The sequence below is a fragment of the Clarias gariepinus genome, chromosome 16 (assembly GCF_024256425.1).
Source record: "Clarias gariepinus isolate MV-2021 ecotype Netherlands chromosome 16, CGAR_prim_01v2, whole genome shotgun sequence".
NCBI classification, from domain to species: domain Eukaryota; kingdom Metazoa; phylum Chordata; class Actinopteri; order Siluriformes; family Clariidae; genus Clarias; species Clarias gariepinus.
The window spans coordinates 10,124,099-10,140,895 of NC_071115.1; the positions used below are offsets into that span (position 1 = coordinate 10,124,099).

The window sequence follows — 16,797 nt, forward strand, 5'->3', positions numbered from 1 at the left end:
AGATTGTTTTTTCCTTATTCATAAAAACTGAAAAGACTGCAGTTAAATGCTCTACCACTGAGCTATACCCTGAAGACACGACTCAGTCTCTTGTTGCAACGTATAATTGGGGTGGTTTGCAGAGCATGATAACCTATCTTTCACTGGTGGTTATGACAACAACATTTTGGTTATTTCCCTGACTCTATTAACAGAAAACAGTTCGGTGAACTTAAAGCAAACTCACCCTGCAAAGGGGCATCCGGATTTGAATCAGGGATCTCTTGATCTGCAGTCAAATGCTCTACCACTGAGCTTTACCCCCAAAACATGCCTCAGCTCATTGTTGCAAAGTTTAATTGGGGTGGTTTGAAAAAGCATATTGGTATAGCTTTCACAGGACATTGTGACAACAGACTTTTCATTATTTGCCTGACTCTATTAAAAGAGCACAAGTCTGTACAATTAAAGCGAACCAAACCTTACAGGGGGCACCCGGATTTGAACCGGGGACATCTTGATCTGCAGTCAAATGCTCTACCACTGAGCTATACCCCCAAAACATGCCTTGCCTTATTGTTGCTAAGTTTAATTAGGGTGGTTTGAAAAAGCATATTAGTATAGCTTTCACTGGACATTGTGACAACAGACTTTTCATTATTTGCCTGACTCTATTAACAGAGCACAAGTCTGTAAGATTAAAGCAAACCAACCCTGACAGGGGGCACCCGGATTTGAACCGGGGACCTCTTGATCTGCAGTCAAATGCTCTACCACTGAGCTATACCCCCAAGACATGGCTCAGTTTCTTGATGCAAAGTTTAATTGGGGTGGTTTGCAGAGCATATTAGTATAGCTTTCGCTGGACATTACAACAACAGACTTTTGTTTATTTCCCTGACTCTATTAACAGTGCACGACTTTGTAAGATTGTTTTTTCCTTATTCATAAAAACTGAAAAGACTGCAGTTAAATGCTCTACCACTGAGCTATACCCTGAAAACACCACTCAGTCTCTTGTTGCAACGTACAATTGGGGTGGTTTGCAGAGCATGATAACCTATCTTTCACTGGTGGTTATGACAACAACATTTTGGTTATTTCCCTGACTCTATCAATAGAAAACAGTTCGGTGAACTTAAAGCAAACTCACCCTGCCAGGGGGCATCCGGATTTGAACCGGGGACCTCTTGATCTGCAGTCAAATGCTCTACCACTGAGCTTTACCCCGAAAACAGGCCTCAGCTCATTGTTGCAAAGTTTAATAGGGGTGGTTTGAAAAAGCATATTGGTAAAGCTTTCACTGGACATTGTGACAACAGACTTTTCATTACTTGCCTGACTCTATTAACAGAGCACAAGTCTGTACGATTAAAGCAAACCAACCCTGACAGGGGGCACCCGGATTTGAACCAGGGACCTCTCGATCTGCAGTCAAATGCTCTACCACTGAGCTATACCCCCAAAACATGCCTTGTCTTATTGTTGCTAAGTTTAATTAGGGTGGTTTGAAAAAGCATATTAGTATAGCTTTCACTGGACATTGTGACAACAGACTTTTCATTATTTGCCTGACTCTATTAACAGAGTACAAGTCTGTAAGATTAAAGCAAACCAACCCTGACAGGGGGCAACCGGATTTGAACCGGGGACCTCTTGATCTGCAGTCAAATGCTCTACCACTGAGCTATACCCCCAAGACATGCCTCAGCTCATTGTTGCAAAGTTTAATTGGGGTGGTTTGCAGAGCATATTAGTATAGCTTTCGCTGGACATTACAACAACAGACTTTTGTTTATTTCCCTGACTCTATTAATAGAGCACAACTTTGTAAGATTGTTTTTTCCTTATTCATAAAAACTGAAAAGACTGCAGTTAAATGCTCTACCACTGAGCTATACCCTGAAGACACGACTCAGTCTCTTGTTGCAACGTATAATTGGGGTGGTTTGCAGAGCATGATAACCTATCTTTCACTGGTGGTTATGACAACAACATTTTGGTTATTTCCCTGACTCTATTAACAGAAAACAGTTCGGTGAACTTAAAGCAAACTCACCCTGCAAAGGGGCATCCGGATTTGAATCAGGGATCTCTTGATCTGCAGTCAAATGCTCTACCACTGAGCTTTACCCCCAAAACATGCCTCAGCTCATTGTTGCAAAGTTTAATTGGGGTGGTTTGAAAAAGCATATTGGTATAGCTTTCACAGGACATTGTGACAACAGACTTTTCATTATTTGCCTGACTCTATTAAAAGAGCACAAGTCTGTACGATTAAAGCGAACCAAACCTTACAGGGGGCACCCGGATTTGAACCGGGGACATCTTGATCTGCAGTCAAATGCTCTACCACTGAGCTATACCCCCAAAACATGCCTTGCCTTATTGTTGCTAAGTTTAATTAGGGTGGTTTGAAAAAGCATATTAGTATAGCTTTCACTGGACATTGTGACAACAGACTTTTCATTATTTGCCTGACTCTATTAACAGAGCACAAGTCTGTAAGATTAAAGCAAACCAACCCTGACAGGGGGCACCCGGATTTGAACCGGGGACCTCTTGATCTGCAGTCAAATGCTCTACCACTGAGCTATACCCCCAAGACATGGCTCAGTTTCTTGATGCAAAGTTTAATTGGGGTGGTTTGCAGAGCATATTAGTATAGCTTTCGCTGGACATTACAACAACAGACTTTTGTTTATTTCCCTGACTCTATTAACAGTGCACGACTTTGTAAGATTGTTTTTTCCTTATTCATAAAAACTGAAAAGACTGCAGTTAAATGCTCTACCACTGAGCTATACCCTGAAAACACCACTCAGTCTCTTGTTGCAACGTACAATTGGGGTGGTTTGCAGAGCATGATAACCTATCTTTCACTGGTGGTTATGACAACAACATTTTGGTTATTTCCCTGACTCTATTAACAGAAAACAGTTCGGTGAACTTAAAGCAAACTCACCCTGCAAAGGGGCATCCGGATTTGAATCAGGGATCTCTTGATCTGCAGTCAAATGCTCTACCACTGAGCTTTACCCCCAAAACATGCCTCAGCTCATTGTTGCAAAGTTTAATTGGGGTGGTTTGAAAAAGCATATTGGTATAGCTTTCACAGGACATTGTGACAACAGACTTTTCATTATTTGCCTGACTCTATTAAAAGAGCACAAGTCTGTACGATTAAAGCGAACCAAACCTTACAGGGGGCACCCGGATTTGAACCGGGGACATCTTGATCTGCAGTCAAATGCTCTACCACTGAGCTATACCCCCAAAACATGCCTTGCCTTATTGTTGCTAAGTTTAATTAGGGTGGTTTGAAAAAGCATATTAGTATAGCTTTCACTGGACATTGTGACAACAGACTTTTCATTATTTGCCTGACTCTATTAACAGAGCACAAGTCTGTAAGATTAAAGCAAACCAACCCTGACAGGGGGCACCCGGATTTGAACCGGGGACCTCTTGATCTGCAGTCAAATGCTCTACCACTGAGCTATACCCCCAAGACATGGCTCAGTTTCTTGATGCAAAGTTTAATTGGGGTGGTTTGCAGAGCATATTAGTATAGCTTTCGCTGGACATTACAACAACAGACTTTTGTTTATTTCCCTGACTCTATTAACAGTGCACGACTTTGTAAGATTGTTTTTTCCTTATTCATAAAAACTGAAAAGACTGCAGTTAAATGCTCTACCACTGAGCTATACCCTGAAAACACCACTCAGTCTCTTGTTGCAACGTACAATTGGGGTGGTTTGCAGAGCATGATAACCTATCTTTCACTGGTGGTTATGACAACAACATTTTGGTTATTTCCCTGACTCTATTAACAGAAAACAGTTCGGTGAACTTAAAGCAAACTCACCCTGCCAGGGGGCATCCGGATTTGAACCGGGGACCTCTTGATCTGCAGTCAAATGCTCTACCACTGAGCTTTACCCCGAAAACAGGCCTCAGCTCATTGTTGCAAAGTTTAATAGGGGTGGTTTGAAAAAGCATATTGGTAAAGCTTTCACTGGACATTGTGACAACAGACTTTTCATTACTTGCCTGACTCTATTAACAGAGCACAAGTCTGTACGATTAAAGCAAACCAACCCTGACAGGGGGCACCCGGATTTGAACCGGGGACCTCTCGATCTGCAGTCAAATGCTCTACCACTGAGCTATACCCCCAAAACATGCCTTGTCTTATTGTTGCTAAGTTTAATTAGGGTGGTTTGAAAAAGCATATTAGTATAGCTTTCACTGGACATTGTGACAACAGACTTTTCATTATTTGCCTGACTCTATTAACAGAGCACAAGTCTGTAAGATTAAAGCAAACCAACCCTGACAGGGGGCACCCGGATTTGAACCGGGGACCTCTTGATCTGCAGTCAAATGCTCTACCACTGAGCTATACCCCCAAGACATGGCTCAGTTTCTTGATGCAAAGTTTAATTGGGGTGGTTTGCAGAGCATATTAGTATAGCTTTCGCTGGACATTACAACAACAGACTTTTGTTTATTTCCCTGACTCTATTAATAGAGCACAACTTTGTAAGATTGTTTTTTCCTTATTCATAAAAACTGAAAAGACTGCAGTTAAATGCTCTACCACTGAGCTATACCCTGAAGACACCACTCAGTCTCTTGTTGCAACGTACAATTGGGGTGGTTTGCAGAGCATGATAACCTATCTTTCACTGGTGGTTATGACAACAACATTTTGGTTATTTCCCTGACTCTATCAATAGAAAACAGTTCGGTGAACTTAAAGCAAACTCACCCTGCCAGGGGGCATCCGGATTTGAACCAGGGACCTCTTGATCTGCAGTCAAATGCTCTACCACTGAGCTTTACCCCGAAAACAGGCCTCAGCTCATTGTTGCAAAGTTTAATAGGGGTGGTTTGAAAAAGCATATTGGTAAAGCTTTCACTGGACATTGTGACAACAGACTTTTCATTATTTGCCTGACTCTATTAACAGAGCACAAGTCTGTACGATTAAAGCAAACCAAGCCTTACAGGGGGCACCCGGATTTGAACCGGGGACCTCTCGATCTGCAGTCAAATGCTCTACCACTGAGCTATACCCCCAAAACATGCCTTGTCTTATTGTTGCTAAGTTTAATTAGGGTGGTTTGAAAAAGCATATTAGTATAGCTTTCACTGGACATTGTGACAACAGACTTTTCATTATTTGCCTGACTCTATTAACAGAGCACAAGTCTGTAAGATTGTTTTTTCCTTATTCATAAAAACTGAAAAGACTGCAGTTAAATGCTCTACCACTGAGCTATACCCTGAAGACACCACTCAGTCTCTTGTTGCAACGTACAATTGGGGTGGTTTGCAGAGCATGATAACCTATCTTTCACTGGTGGTTATGACAACAACATTTTGGTTATTTCCCTGACTCTATCAATAGAAAACAGTTCGGTGAACTTAAAGCAAACTCACCCTGCCAGGGGGCATCCGGATTTGAACCGGGGACCTCATGATCTGCAGTCAAATGCTCTACCACTGAGCTTTACCCCGAAAACAGGCCTCAGCTCATTGTTGCAAAGTTTAATAGGGGTGGTTTGAAAAAGCATATTGGTAAAGCTTTCACTGGACATTGTGACAACAGACTTTTCATTATTTGCCTGACTCTATTAACAGAGCACAAGTCTGTACGATTAAAGGAAACCAAGCCTTACAGGGGGCACCCGGATTTGAACCGGGGACCTCTTGATCTGCAGTCAAATGCTCTACCACTGAGCTATACCCCCAAAACATGCCTTGTCTTATTGTTGCTAAGTTTAATTAGGGTGGTTTGAAAAAGCATATCAGTATAGCTTTCACTGGACATTGTGACAACAGACTTTTCATTATTTGCCTGACTCTATTAACAGAGTACATGTCTGTAAGATTAAAGCAAACCAACCCTGACAGGGGGCAACCGGATTTGAACCGGGGACCTCTTGATCTGCAGTCAAATGCTCTACCACTGAGCTACACCCACAAGACATGCCTTGGCTTATTGTTGCTAAGTTTAATTAGGGTGGTTTGAAAAAGCATATTAGTATAGCTTTCACTGGACATTGTGACAACAGACTTTTCATTATTTGCCTGACTCTATTAACAGAGCACAAGTCTGTAAGATTAAAGCAAACCAACCCTGACAGGGGGCACCCGGATTTGAACCGGGGACCTCTTGATCTGCAGTCAAATGCTCTACCACTGAGCTATACCCCCAAAACATGGCTCATTTTCTTGATGCAAAGTTTAATTGGGGTGGTTTGCAGAGCATATTAGTATAGCTTTCGCTGGACATTACAACAACAGACTTTTGTTTATTTCCCTGACTCTATTAACAGTGCACGACTTTGTAAGATTGTTTTTTCCTTATTCATAAAAACTGAAAAGACTGCAGTTAAATGCTCTACCACTGAGCTATACCCTGAAGACACCACTCAGTCTCTTGTTGCAACGTACAATTGGGGTGGTTTGCAGAGCATGATAACCTATCTTTCACTGGTGGTTATGACAACAACATTTTGGTTATTTCCCTGACTCTATCAATAGAAAACAGTTCGGTGAACTTAAAGCAAACTCACCCTGCCAGGGGGCATTCGGATTTGAACCAGGGACCTCTTGATCTGCAGTCAAATGCTCTACCACTGAGCTTTACCCCGAAAACAGGCCTCAGCTCATTGTTGCAAAGTTTAATAGGGGTGGTTTGAAAAAGCATATTGGTAAAGCTTTCACTGGACATTGTGACAACAGACTTTTCATTATTTGCCTGACTCTATTAACAGAGCACAAGTCTGTACGATTAAAGCAAACCAAGCCTTACAGGGGGCACCCGGATTTGAACCGGGGACCTCTCGATCTGCAGTCAAATGCTCTACCACTGAGCTATACCCCCAAAACATGCCTTGTCTTATTGTTGCTAAGTTTAATTAGGGTGGTTTAAAAAAGCATATTAGTATAGCTTTCACTGGACATTGTGACAACAGACTTTTCATTATTTGCCTGACTCTATTAACAGAGCACAAGTCTGTAAGATTAAATCAAACCAACCCTGACAGGGGGCAACCGGATTTGAACCGGGGACCTCTTGATCTGCAGTCAAATGCTCTACCACTGAGCTATACCCACAAGACATGGCTCAGTTTCTTGATGCAAAGTTTAATTGGGGTGGTTTGCAGAGCATATTAGTATAGCTTTCGCTGGATATTACAACAACATACTTTTTTTTATTTCCCTGACTCTATTAACAGTGCACGACTTTGTAAGATTGTTTTTTCCTTATTCATAAAAACTGAAAAGACTGCAGTTAAATGCTCTTCCACTGAGCTATACCCCCAAAACATGCCTCAGCTCATTGTTGCAAAGTTTAATTGGGGTGGTTTGAAAAAGCATATTGGTATAGCTTTCACAGGACATTGTGACAACAGACTTTTCATTATTTGCCTGACTCTATTAACAGAGCACAAGTCTGTAAGATTAAAGCAAACCAACCCTGACAGGGGGCACCCGGATTTGAACCGGGGACCTCTTGATCTGCAGTCAAATGCTCTACCACTGAGCTATACCCCCAAAACATGGCTCATTTTCTTGATGCAAAGTTTAATTGGGGTGGTTTGCAGAGCATATTAGTATAGCTTTCGCTGGACATTACAACAACAGACTTTTGTTTATTTCCCTGACTCTATTAACAGTGCACGACTTTGTAAGATTGTTTTTTCCTTATTCATAAAAACTGAAAAGACTGCAGTTAAATGCTCTACCACTGAGCTATACCCTGAAGACACCACTCAGTCTCTTGTTGCAACGTACAATTGGGGTGGTTTGCAGAGCATGATAACCTATCTTTCACTGGTGGTTATGACAACAACATTTTGGTTATTTCCCTGACTCTATCAATAGAAAACAGTTCGGTGAACTTAAAGCAAACTCACCCTGCCAGGGGGCATTCGGATTTGAACCAGGGACCTCTTGATCTGCAGTCAAATGCTCTACCACTGAGCTTTACCCCGAAAACAGGCCTCAGCTCATTGTTGCAAAGTTTAATAGGGGTGGTTTGAAAAAGCATATTGGTAAAGCTTTCACTGGACATTGTGACAACAGACTTTTCATTATTTGCCTGACTCTATTAACAGAGCACAAGTCTGTACGATTAAAGCAAACCAAGCCTTACAGGGGGCACCCGGATTTGAACCGGGGACCTCTCGATCTGCAGTCAAATGCTCTACCACTGAGCTATACCCCCAAAACATGCCTTGTCTTATTGTTGCTAAGTTTAATTAGGGTGGTTTGAAAAAGCATATTAGTATAGCTTTCACTGGACATTGTGACAACAGACTTTTCATTATTTGCCTGACTCTATTAACAGAGCACAAGTCTGTAAGATTAAATCAAACCAACCCTGACAGGGGGCAACCGGATTTGAACCGGGGACCTCTTGATCTGCAGTCAAATGCTCTACCACTGAGCTATACCCCCAAGACATGGCTCAGTTTCTTGATGCAAAGTTTAATTGGGGTGGTTTGCAGAGCATATTAGTATAGCTTTCGCTGGATATTACAACAACATACTTTTTTTTATTTCCCTGACTCTATTAACAGTGCACGACTTTGTAAGATTGTTTTTTCCTTATTCATAAAAACTGAAAAGACTGCAGTTAAATGCTCTTCCACTGAGCTATACCCCCAAAACATGCCTCAGCTCATTGTTGCAAAGTTTAATTGGGGTGGTTTGAAAAAGCATATTGGTATAGCTTTCACAGGACATTGTGACAACAGACTTTTCATTATTTGCCTGACTCTATTAACAGAGCACAAGTCTGTAAGATTAAAGCAAACCAACCCTGACAGGGGGCACCCGGATTTGAACCAGGGACCTCTTGATCTGCAGTCAAATGCTCTACCACTGAGCTATACCCCCAAAACATGCCTTGGCTTATTGTTGCTAAGTTTAATTAGGGTGGTGTGAAAAAGCATATTAGTATAGCTTTCACTGGACATTGTGACAACAGACTTTTCATTATTTGCCTGACTCTATTAACAGAGCACAAGTCTGTAAGATTAAAGCAAACCAACCCTGACAGGGGGCACCCGGATTTGAACCAGGGACCTCTTGATCTGCAGTCAAATGCTCTACCACTGAGCTATACCCCCAAGACATGGCTCAGTTTCTTGATGCAAAGTTTAATTGGGGTGGTTTGCAGAGCATATTAGTATAGCTTTCGCTGGACATTACAGCAACAGACTTTTGTTTAGTTCCCTGACTCTATTAACAGTGCACGACTTTGTAAGATTGTTTTTTCCTTATTCATAAAAACTGAAAAGACTGCAGTTAAATGCTCTACCACTGAGCTATACCCTGAAGACACCACTCAGTCTCTTGTTGCAACGTACAATTGGGGTGGTTTGCAAAACATGATAACCTATCTTTCACTGGTGGTTATGACAACAACATTTTGGTTATTTCCCTGACTCTATCAATAGAAAACAGTTCGGTGAACTTAAAGCAAACTCACCCTGCCAGGGGGCATCCGGATTTGAACCAGGGACCTCTTGATCTGCAGTCAAATGCTCTACCACTGAGCTTTACCCCGAAAACAGGCCTCAGCTCATTGTTGCAAAGTTTAATAGGGGTGGTTTGAAAAAGCATATTGGTAAAGCTTTCACTGGACATTGTGACAACAGACTTTTCATTATTTGCCTGACTCTATTAACAGAGCACAAGTCTGTACGATTAAAGCAAACCAACCCTGACAGGGGGCACCCGGATTTGAACCGGGGACCTCTTGATCTGCAGTCAAATGCTCTACCACTGAGCTATACCCCCAAAACATGCCTTGCTTTATTTTTGCTAAGTTTAATTAGGGTGGTTTGAAAAAGCATATTAGTATAGCTTTCACTGGACATTGTGACAACAGACTTTTCATTATTTGCCTGACTCTATTAACAGAGCACAAGTCTGTAAGATTAAAGCAAACCAACCCTGACAGGGGGCAACCGGATTTGAACCGGGGACCTCTTGATCTGCAGTCAAATGCTCTACCACTGAGCTATACCCCCAAGACATGCCTCAGCTCATTGTTGCAAAGTTTAATTGGGGTGGTTTGCAGAGCCTATTAGTATAGCTTTCACTGGACATTACAACAACAGACTTTTGTTTATTTCCCTGACTCTATTAATAGAGCACAACTTTGTAAGATTGTTTTTTCCTTATTCATAAAAACTGAAAAGACTGCAGTTAAATGCTCTACCACTGAGCTATACCCCCAAAACATGCCTCAGCTCATTGTTGCAAAGTTTAATTGGGGTGGTTTGAAAAAGCATATTGGTATAGCTTTCACAGGACATTGTGACAACAGACTTTTCATTATTTGCCTGACTCTATTAACAGAGCACAAGTCTGTAAGATTAAAGCAAACCAACCCTGACAGGGGGCACCCGGATTTGAACCGGGGACCTCTTGATCTGCAGTCAAATGCTCTACCACTGAGCTATACCCCCAAAACATGCCTTGTCTTATTGTTGCTAAGTTTAATTAGGGTGGTTTGAAAAAGCATATTAGTATAGCTTTCACTGGACATTGTGACAACAGACTTTTCATTATTTGCCTGACTCTATTAACAGAGCACAAGTCTGTAAGATTAAAGCAAACCAACCCTGACAGGGGGCACCCGGATTTGAACCGGGGACCTCTTGATCTGCAGTCAAATGCTCTACCACTGAGCTATACCCCCAAGACATGGCTCAGTTTCTTGATGCAAAGTTTAATTGGGGTGGTTTGCAGAGCATATTAGTATAGCTTTCGCTGGACATTACAACAACAGACTTTTGTTTAGTTCCCTGACTCTATTAACAGTGCACGGCTTTGTAAGATTGTTTTTTCCTTATTCATAAAAACTGAAAAGACTGCAGTTAAATGCTCTACCACTGAGCTATACCCTGAAGACACGACTCAGTCTCTTGTTGCAACGTATAATTGGGGTGGTTTGCAGAGCATGATAACCTATCTTTCACTGGTGGTTATGACAACAACATTTTGGTTATTTCCCTGACTCTATTAACAGAAAACAGTTCGGTGAACTTAAAGCAAACTCACCCTGCAAAGGGGCATCCGGATTTGAATCAGGGATCTCTTGATCTGCAGTCAAATGCTCTACCACTGAGCTTTACCCCCAAAACATGCCTCAGCTCATTGTTGCAAAGTTTAATTGGGGTGGTTTGAAAAAGCATATTGGTATAGCTTTCACAGGACATTGTGACAACAGACTTTTCATTATTTGCCTGACTCTATTAAAAGAGCACAAGTCTGTACGATTAAAGCGAACCAAACCTTACAGGGGGCACCCGGATTTGAACCGGGGACATCTTGATCTGCAGTCAAATGCTCTACCACTGAGCTATACCCCCAAAACATGCCTTGCCTTATTGTTGCTAAGTTTAATTAGGGTGGTTTGAAAAAGCATATTAGTATAGCTTTCACTGGACATTGTGACAACAGACTTTTCATTATTTGCCTGACTCTATTAACAGAGCACAAGTCTGTAAGATTAAAGCAAACCAACCCTGACAGGGGGCACCCGGATTTGAACCGGGGACCTCTTGATCTGCAGTCAAATGCTCTACCACTGAGCTATACCCCCAAGACATGGCTCAGTTTCTTGATGCAAAGTTTAATTGGGGTGGTTTGCAGAGCATATTAGTATAGCTTTCGCTGGACATTACAACAACAGACTTTTGTTTATTTCCCTGACTCTATTAACAGTGCACGACTTTGTAAGATTGTTTTTTCCTTATTCATAAAAACTGAAAAGACTGCAGTTAAATGCTCTACCACTGAGCTATACCCTGAAAACACCACTCAGTCTCTTGTTGCAACGTACAATTGGGGTGGTTTGCAGAGCATGATAACCTATCTTTCACTGGTGGTTATGACAACAACATTTTGGTTATTTCCCTGACTCTATCAATAGAAAACAGTTCGGTGAACTTAAAGCAAACTCACCCTGCCAGGGGGCATCCGGATTTGAACCGGGGACCTCTTGATCTGCAGTCAAATGCTCTACCACTGAGCTTTACCCCGAAAACAGGCCTCAGCTCATTGTTGCAAAGTTTAATAGGGGTGGTTTGAAAAAGCATATTGGTAAAGCTTTCACTGGACATTGTGACAACAGACTTTTCATTACTTGCCTGACTCTATTAACAGAGCACAAGTCTGTACGATTAAAGCAAACCAACCCTGACAGGGGGCACCCGGATTTGAACCAGGGACCTCTCGATCTGCAGTCAAATGCTCTACCACTGAGCTATACCCCCAAAACATGCCTTGTCTTATTGTTGCTAAGTTTAATTAGGGTGGTTTGAAAAAGCATATTAGTATAGCTTTCACTGGACATTGTGACAACAGACTTTTCATTATTTGCCTGACTCTATTAACAGAGTACAAGTCTGTAAGATTAAAGCAAACCAACCCTGACAGGGGGCAACCGGATTTGAACCGGGGACCTCTTGATCTGCAGTCAAATGCTCTACCACTGAGCTATACCCCCAAGACATGCCTCAGCTCATTGTTGCAAAGTTTAATTGGGGTGGTTTGCAGAGCATATTAGTATAGCTTTCGCTGGACATTACAACAACAGACTTTTGTTTATTTCCCTGACTCTATTAATAGAGCACAACTTTGTAAGATTGTTTTTTCCTTATTCATAAAAACTGAAAAGACTGCAGTTAAATGCTCTACCACTGAGCTATACCCTGAAGACACGACTCAGTCTCTTGTTGCAACGTATAATTGGGGTGGTTTGCAGAGCATGATAACCTATCTTTCACTGGTGGTTATGACAACAACATTTTGGTTATTTCCCTGACTCTATTAACAGAAAACAGTTCGGTGAACTTAAAGCAAACTCACCCTGCAAAGGGGCATCCGGATTTGAATCAGGGATCTCTTGATCTGCAGTCAAATGCTCTACCACTGAGCTTTACCCCCAAAACATGCCTCAGCTCATTGTTGCAAAGTTTAATTGGGGTGGTTTGAAAAAGCATATTGGTATAGCTTTCACAGGACATTGTGACAACAGACTTTTCATTATTTGCCTGACTCTATTAAAAGAGCACAAGTCTGTACGATTAAAGCGAACCAAACCTTACAGGGGGCACCCGGATTTGAACCGGGGACATCTTGATCTGCAGTCAAATGCTCTACCACTGAGCTATACCCCCAAAACATGCCTTGCCTTATTGTTGCTAAGTTTAATTAGGGTGGTTTGAAAAAGCATATTAGTATAGCTTTCACTGGACATTGTGACAACAGACTTTTCATTATTTGCCTGACTCTATTAACAGAGCACAAGTCTGTAAGATTAAAGCAAACCAACCCTGACAGGGGGCACCCGGATTTGAACCGGGGACCTCTTGATCTGCAGTCAAATGCTCTACCACTGAGCTATACCCCCAAGACATGGCTCAGTTTCTTGATGCAAAGTTTAATTGGGGTGGTTTGCAGAGCATATTAGTATAGCTTTCGCTGGACATTACAACAACAGACTTTTGTTTATTTCCCTGACTCTATTAACAGTGCACGACTTTGTAAGATTGTTTTTTCCTTATTCATAAAAACTGAAAAGACTGCAGTTAAATGCTCTACCACTGAGCTATACCCTGAAAACACCACTCAGTCTCTTGTTGCAACGTACAATTGGGGTGGTTTGCAGAGCATGATAACCTATCTTTCACTGGTGGTTATGACAACAACATTTTGGTTATTTCCCTGACTCTATTAACAGAAAACAGTTCGGTGAACTTAAAGCAAACTCACCCTGCAAAGGGGCATCCGGATTTGAATCAGGGATCTCTTGATCTGCAGTCAAATGCTCTACCACTGAGCTTTACCCCCAAAACATGCCTCAGCTCATTGTTGCAAAGTTTAATTGGGGTGGTTTGAAAAAGCATATTGGTATAGCTTTCACAGGACATTGTGACAACAGACTTTTCATTATTTGCCTGACTCTATTAAAAGAGCACAAGTCTGTACGATTAAAGCGAACCAAACCTTACAGGGGGCACCCGGATTTGAACCGGGGACATCTTGATCTGCAGTCAAATGCTCTACCACTGAGCTATACCCCCAAAACATGCCTTGCCTTATTGTTGCTAAGTTTAATTAGGGTGGTTTGAAAAAGCATATTAGTATAGCTTTCACTGGACATTGTGACAACAGACTTTTCATTATTTGCCTGACTCTATTAACAGAGCACAAGTCTGTAAGATTAAAGCAAACCAACCCTGACAGGGGGCACCCGGATTTGAACCGGGGACCTCTTGATCTGCAGTCAAATGCTCTACCACTGAGCTATACCCCCAAGACATGGCTCAGTTTCTTGATGCAAAGTTTAATTGGGGTGGTTTGCAGAGCATATTAGTATAGCTTTCGCTGGACATTACAACAACAGACTTTTGTTTATTTCCCTGACTCTATTAACAGTGCACGACTTTGTAAGATTGTTTTTTCCTTATTCATAAAAACTGAAAAGACTGCAGTTAAATGCTCTACCACTGAGCTATACCCTGAAAACACCACTCAGTCTCTTGTTGCAACGTACAATTGGGGTGGTTTGCAGAGCATGATAACCTATCTTTCACTGGTGGTTATGACAACAACATTTTGGTTATTTCCCTGACTCTATTAACAGAAAACAGTTCGGTGAACTTAAAGCAAACTTACCCTGCCAGGGGGCATCCGGATTTGAACCGGGGACCTCTTGATCTGCAGTCAAATGCTCTACCACTGAGCTTTACCCCGAAAACAGGCCTCAGCTCATTGTTGCAAAGTTTAATAGGGGTGGTTTGAAAAAGCATATTGGTAAAGCTTTCACTGGACATTGTGACAACAGACTTTTCATTACTTGCCTGACTCTATTAACAGAGCACAAGTCTGTACGATTAAAGCAAACCAACCCTGACAGGGGGCACCCGGATTTGAACCGGGGACCTCTCGATCTGCAGTCAAATGCTCTACCACTGAGCTATACCCCCAAAACATGCCTTGTCTTATTGTTGCTAAGTTTAATTAGGGTGGTTTGAAAAAGCATATTAGTATAGCTTTCACTGGACATTGTGACAACAGACTTTTCATTATTTGCCTGACTCTATTAACAGAGCACAAGTCTGTAAGATTAAAGCAAACCAACCCTGACAGGGGGCACCCGGATTTGAACCGGGGACCTCTTGATCTGCAGTCAAATGCTCTACCACTGAGCTATACCCCCAAGACATGGCTCAGTTTCTTGATGCAAAGTTTAATTGGGGTGGTTTGCAGAGCATATTAGTATAGCTTTCGCTGGACATTACAACAACAGACTTTTGTTTATTTCCCTGACTCTATTAATAGAGCACAACTTTGTAAGATTGTTTTTTCCTTATTCATAAAAACTGAAAAGACTGCAGTTAAATGCTCTACCACTGAGCTATACCCTGAAGACACCACTCAGTCTCTTGTTGCAACGTACAATTGGGGTGGTTTGCAGAGCATGATAACCTATCTTTCACTGGTGGTTATGACAACAACATTTTGGTTATTTCCCTGACTCTATCAATAGAAAACAGTTCGGTGAACTTAAAGCAAACTCACCCTGCCAGGGGGCATCCGGATTTGAACCAGGGACCTCTTGATCTGCAGTCAAATGCTCTACCACTGAGCTTTACCCCGAAAACAGGCCTCAGCTCATTGTTGCAAAGTTTAATAGGGGTGGTTTGAAAAAGCATATTGGTAAAGCTTTCACTGGACATTGTGACAACAGACTTTTCATTATTTGCCTGACTCTATTAACAGAGCACAAGTCTGTACGATTAAAGCAAACCAAGCCTTACAGGGGGCACCCGGATTTGAACCGGGGACCTCTCGATCTGCAGTCAAATGCTCTACCACTGAGCTATACCCCCAAAACATGCCTTGTCTTATTGTTGCTAAGTTTAATTAGGGTGGTTTGAAAAAGCATATTAGTATAGCTTTCACTGGACATTGTGACAACAGACTTTTCATTATTTGCCTGACTCTATTAACAGAGCACAAGTCTGTAAGATTGTTTTTTCCTTATTCATAAAAACTGAAAAGACTGCAGTTAAATGCTCTACCACTGAGCTATACCCTGAAGACACCACTCAGTCTCTTGTTGCAACGTACAATTGGGGTGGTTTGCAGAGCATGATAACCTATCTTTCACTGGTGGTTATGACAACAACATTTTGGTTATTTCCCTGACTCTATCAATAGAAAACAGTTCGGTGAACTTAAAGCAAACTCACCCTGCCAGGGGGCATCCGGATTTGAACCGGGGACCTCATGATCTGCAGTCAAATGCTCTACCACTGAGCTTTACCCCGAAAACAGGCCTCAGCTCATTGTTGCAAAGTTTAATAGGGGTGGTTTGAAAAAGCATATTGGTAAAGCTTTCACTGGACATTGTGACAACAGACTTTTCATTATTTGCCTGACTCTATTAACAGAGCACAAGTCTGTACGATTAAAGGAAACCAAGCCTTACAGGGGGCACCCGGATTTGAACCGGGGACCTCTTGATCTGCAGTCAAATGCTCTACCACTGAGCTATACCCCCAAAACATGCCTTGTCTTATTGTTGCTAAGTTTAATTAGGGTGGTTTGAAAAAGCATATCAGTATAGCTTTCACTGGACATTGTGACAACAGACTTTTCATTATTTGCCTGACTCTATTAACAGAGTACATGTCTGTAAGATTAAAGCAAACCAACCCTGACAGGGGGCAACCGGATTTGAACCGGGGACCTCTTGATCTGCAGTCA

The 16,797-nt window shown here is 41.9% G+C and overlaps 31 non-coding genes across 31 annotated transcripts; all 31 read right to left on the reverse strand.

The window, feature by feature from the left end:
• Positions 1–465: 465 nt before the first annotated feature.
• trnac-gca (transfer RNA cysteine (anticodon GCA)) lies at positions 466–537 on the reverse strand. The gene has a single exon. It is a non-coding gene; the product is annotated as a tRNA-Cys (tRNA).
• A 161-nt stretch (positions 538–698) lies between these two features.
• trnac-gca (transfer RNA cysteine (anticodon GCA)) lies at positions 699–770 on the reverse strand. Its single transcript has one exon. It is a non-coding gene; the product is annotated as a tRNA-Cys (tRNA).
• A 601-nt stretch (positions 771–1,371) lies between these two features.
• Positions 1,372–1,443, reverse strand: trnac-gca (transfer RNA cysteine (anticodon GCA)). Its single transcript has one exon. It is a non-coding gene; the product is annotated as a tRNA-Cys (tRNA).
• Positions 1,444–2,277: 834 nt separating this feature from the next.
• trnac-gca (transfer RNA cysteine (anticodon GCA)) lies at positions 2,278–2,349 on the reverse strand. Its single transcript has one exon. It is a non-coding gene; the product is annotated as a tRNA-Cys (tRNA).
• Positions 2,350–2,510: 161 nt separating this feature from the next.
• Positions 2,511–2,582, reverse strand: trnac-gca (transfer RNA cysteine (anticodon GCA)). The gene has a single exon. It is a non-coding gene; the product is annotated as a tRNA-Cys (tRNA).
• A 601-nt stretch (positions 2,583–3,183) lies between these two features.
• trnac-gca (transfer RNA cysteine (anticodon GCA)) lies at positions 3,184–3,255 on the reverse strand. Its single transcript has one exon. It is a non-coding gene; the product is annotated as a tRNA-Cys (tRNA).
• A 161-nt stretch (positions 3,256–3,416) lies between these two features.
• Positions 3,417–3,488, reverse strand: trnac-gca (transfer RNA cysteine (anticodon GCA)). The gene has a single exon. It is a non-coding gene; the product is annotated as a tRNA-Cys (tRNA).
• Positions 3,489–4,089: 601 nt separating this feature from the next.
• On the reverse strand, positions 4,090–4,161 carry trnac-gca (transfer RNA cysteine (anticodon GCA)). The gene has a single exon. It is a non-coding gene; the product is annotated as a tRNA-Cys (tRNA).
• A 161-nt stretch (positions 4,162–4,322) lies between these two features.
• Positions 4,323–4,394, reverse strand: trnac-gca (transfer RNA cysteine (anticodon GCA)). Its single transcript has one exon. It is a non-coding gene; the product is annotated as a tRNA-Cys (tRNA).
• A 601-nt stretch (positions 4,395–4,995) lies between these two features.
• trnac-gca (transfer RNA cysteine (anticodon GCA)) lies at positions 4,996–5,067 on the reverse strand. Its single transcript has one exon. It is a non-coding gene; the product is annotated as a tRNA-Cys (tRNA).
• Positions 5,068–5,669: 602 nt separating this feature from the next.
• Positions 5,670–5,741, reverse strand: trnac-gca (transfer RNA cysteine (anticodon GCA)). Its single transcript has one exon. It is a non-coding gene; the product is annotated as a tRNA-Cys (tRNA).
• Positions 5,742–6,135: 394 nt separating this feature from the next.
• Positions 6,136–6,207, reverse strand: trnac-gca (transfer RNA cysteine (anticodon GCA)). The gene has a single exon. It is a non-coding gene; the product is annotated as a tRNA-Cys (tRNA).
• Positions 6,208–6,808: 601 nt separating this feature from the next.
• On the reverse strand, positions 6,809–6,880 carry trnac-gca (transfer RNA cysteine (anticodon GCA)). Its single transcript has one exon. It is a non-coding gene; the product is annotated as a tRNA-Cys (tRNA).
• A 602-nt stretch (positions 6,881–7,482) lies between these two features.
• Positions 7,483–7,554, reverse strand: trnac-gca (transfer RNA cysteine (anticodon GCA)). The gene has a single exon. It is a non-coding gene; the product is annotated as a tRNA-Cys (tRNA).
• A 601-nt stretch (positions 7,555–8,155) lies between these two features.
• trnac-gca (transfer RNA cysteine (anticodon GCA)) lies at positions 8,156–8,227 on the reverse strand. The gene has a single exon. It is a non-coding gene; the product is annotated as a tRNA-Cys (tRNA).
• A 602-nt stretch (positions 8,228–8,829) lies between these two features.
• On the reverse strand, positions 8,830–8,901 carry trnac-gca (transfer RNA cysteine (anticodon GCA)). Its single transcript has one exon. It is a non-coding gene; the product is annotated as a tRNA-Cys (tRNA).
• A 161-nt stretch (positions 8,902–9,062) lies between these two features.
• On the reverse strand, positions 9,063–9,134 carry trnac-gca (transfer RNA cysteine (anticodon GCA)). Its single transcript has one exon. It is a non-coding gene; the product is annotated as a tRNA-Cys (tRNA).
• Positions 9,135–9,735: 601 nt separating this feature from the next.
• Positions 9,736–9,807, reverse strand: trnac-gca (transfer RNA cysteine (anticodon GCA)). The gene has a single exon. It is a non-coding gene; the product is annotated as a tRNA-Cys (tRNA).
• Positions 9,808–10,409: 602 nt separating this feature from the next.
• trnac-gca (transfer RNA cysteine (anticodon GCA)) lies at positions 10,410–10,481 on the reverse strand. The gene has a single exon. It is a non-coding gene; the product is annotated as a tRNA-Cys (tRNA).
• Positions 10,482–10,642: 161 nt separating this feature from the next.
• trnac-gca (transfer RNA cysteine (anticodon GCA)) lies at positions 10,643–10,714 on the reverse strand. Its single transcript has one exon. It is a non-coding gene; the product is annotated as a tRNA-Cys (tRNA).
• Positions 10,715–11,315: 601 nt separating this feature from the next.
• Positions 11,316–11,387, reverse strand: trnac-gca (transfer RNA cysteine (anticodon GCA)). Its single transcript has one exon. It is a non-coding gene; the product is annotated as a tRNA-Cys (tRNA).
• Positions 11,388–11,548: 161 nt separating this feature from the next.
• On the reverse strand, positions 11,549–11,620 carry trnac-gca (transfer RNA cysteine (anticodon GCA)). Its single transcript has one exon. It is a non-coding gene; the product is annotated as a tRNA-Cys (tRNA).
• Positions 11,621–12,221: 601 nt separating this feature from the next.
• trnac-gca (transfer RNA cysteine (anticodon GCA)) lies at positions 12,222–12,293 on the reverse strand. Its single transcript has one exon. It is a non-coding gene; the product is annotated as a tRNA-Cys (tRNA).
• Positions 12,294–13,127: 834 nt separating this feature from the next.
• Positions 13,128–13,199, reverse strand: trnac-gca (transfer RNA cysteine (anticodon GCA)). Its single transcript has one exon. It is a non-coding gene; the product is annotated as a tRNA-Cys (tRNA).
• A 161-nt stretch (positions 13,200–13,360) lies between these two features.
• Positions 13,361–13,432, reverse strand: trnac-gca (transfer RNA cysteine (anticodon GCA)). The gene has a single exon. It is a non-coding gene; the product is annotated as a tRNA-Cys (tRNA).
• A 601-nt stretch (positions 13,433–14,033) lies between these two features.
• trnac-gca (transfer RNA cysteine (anticodon GCA)) lies at positions 14,034–14,105 on the reverse strand. The gene has a single exon. It is a non-coding gene; the product is annotated as a tRNA-Cys (tRNA).
• A 161-nt stretch (positions 14,106–14,266) lies between these two features.
• trnac-gca (transfer RNA cysteine (anticodon GCA)) lies at positions 14,267–14,338 on the reverse strand. The gene has a single exon. It is a non-coding gene; the product is annotated as a tRNA-Cys (tRNA).
• Positions 14,339–14,939: 601 nt separating this feature from the next.
• Positions 14,940–15,011, reverse strand: trnac-gca (transfer RNA cysteine (anticodon GCA)). The gene has a single exon. It is a non-coding gene; the product is annotated as a tRNA-Cys (tRNA).
• Positions 15,012–15,172: 161 nt separating this feature from the next.
• Positions 15,173–15,244, reverse strand: trnac-gca (transfer RNA cysteine (anticodon GCA)). Its single transcript has one exon. It is a non-coding gene; the product is annotated as a tRNA-Cys (tRNA).
• A 601-nt stretch (positions 15,245–15,845) lies between these two features.
• Positions 15,846–15,917, reverse strand: trnac-gca (transfer RNA cysteine (anticodon GCA)). The gene has a single exon. It is a non-coding gene; the product is annotated as a tRNA-Cys (tRNA).
• A 602-nt stretch (positions 15,918–16,519) lies between these two features.
• Positions 16,520–16,591, reverse strand: trnac-gca (transfer RNA cysteine (anticodon GCA)). Its single transcript has one exon. It is a non-coding gene; the product is annotated as a tRNA-Cys (tRNA).
• Positions 16,592–16,797: the final 206 nt, after the last annotated feature.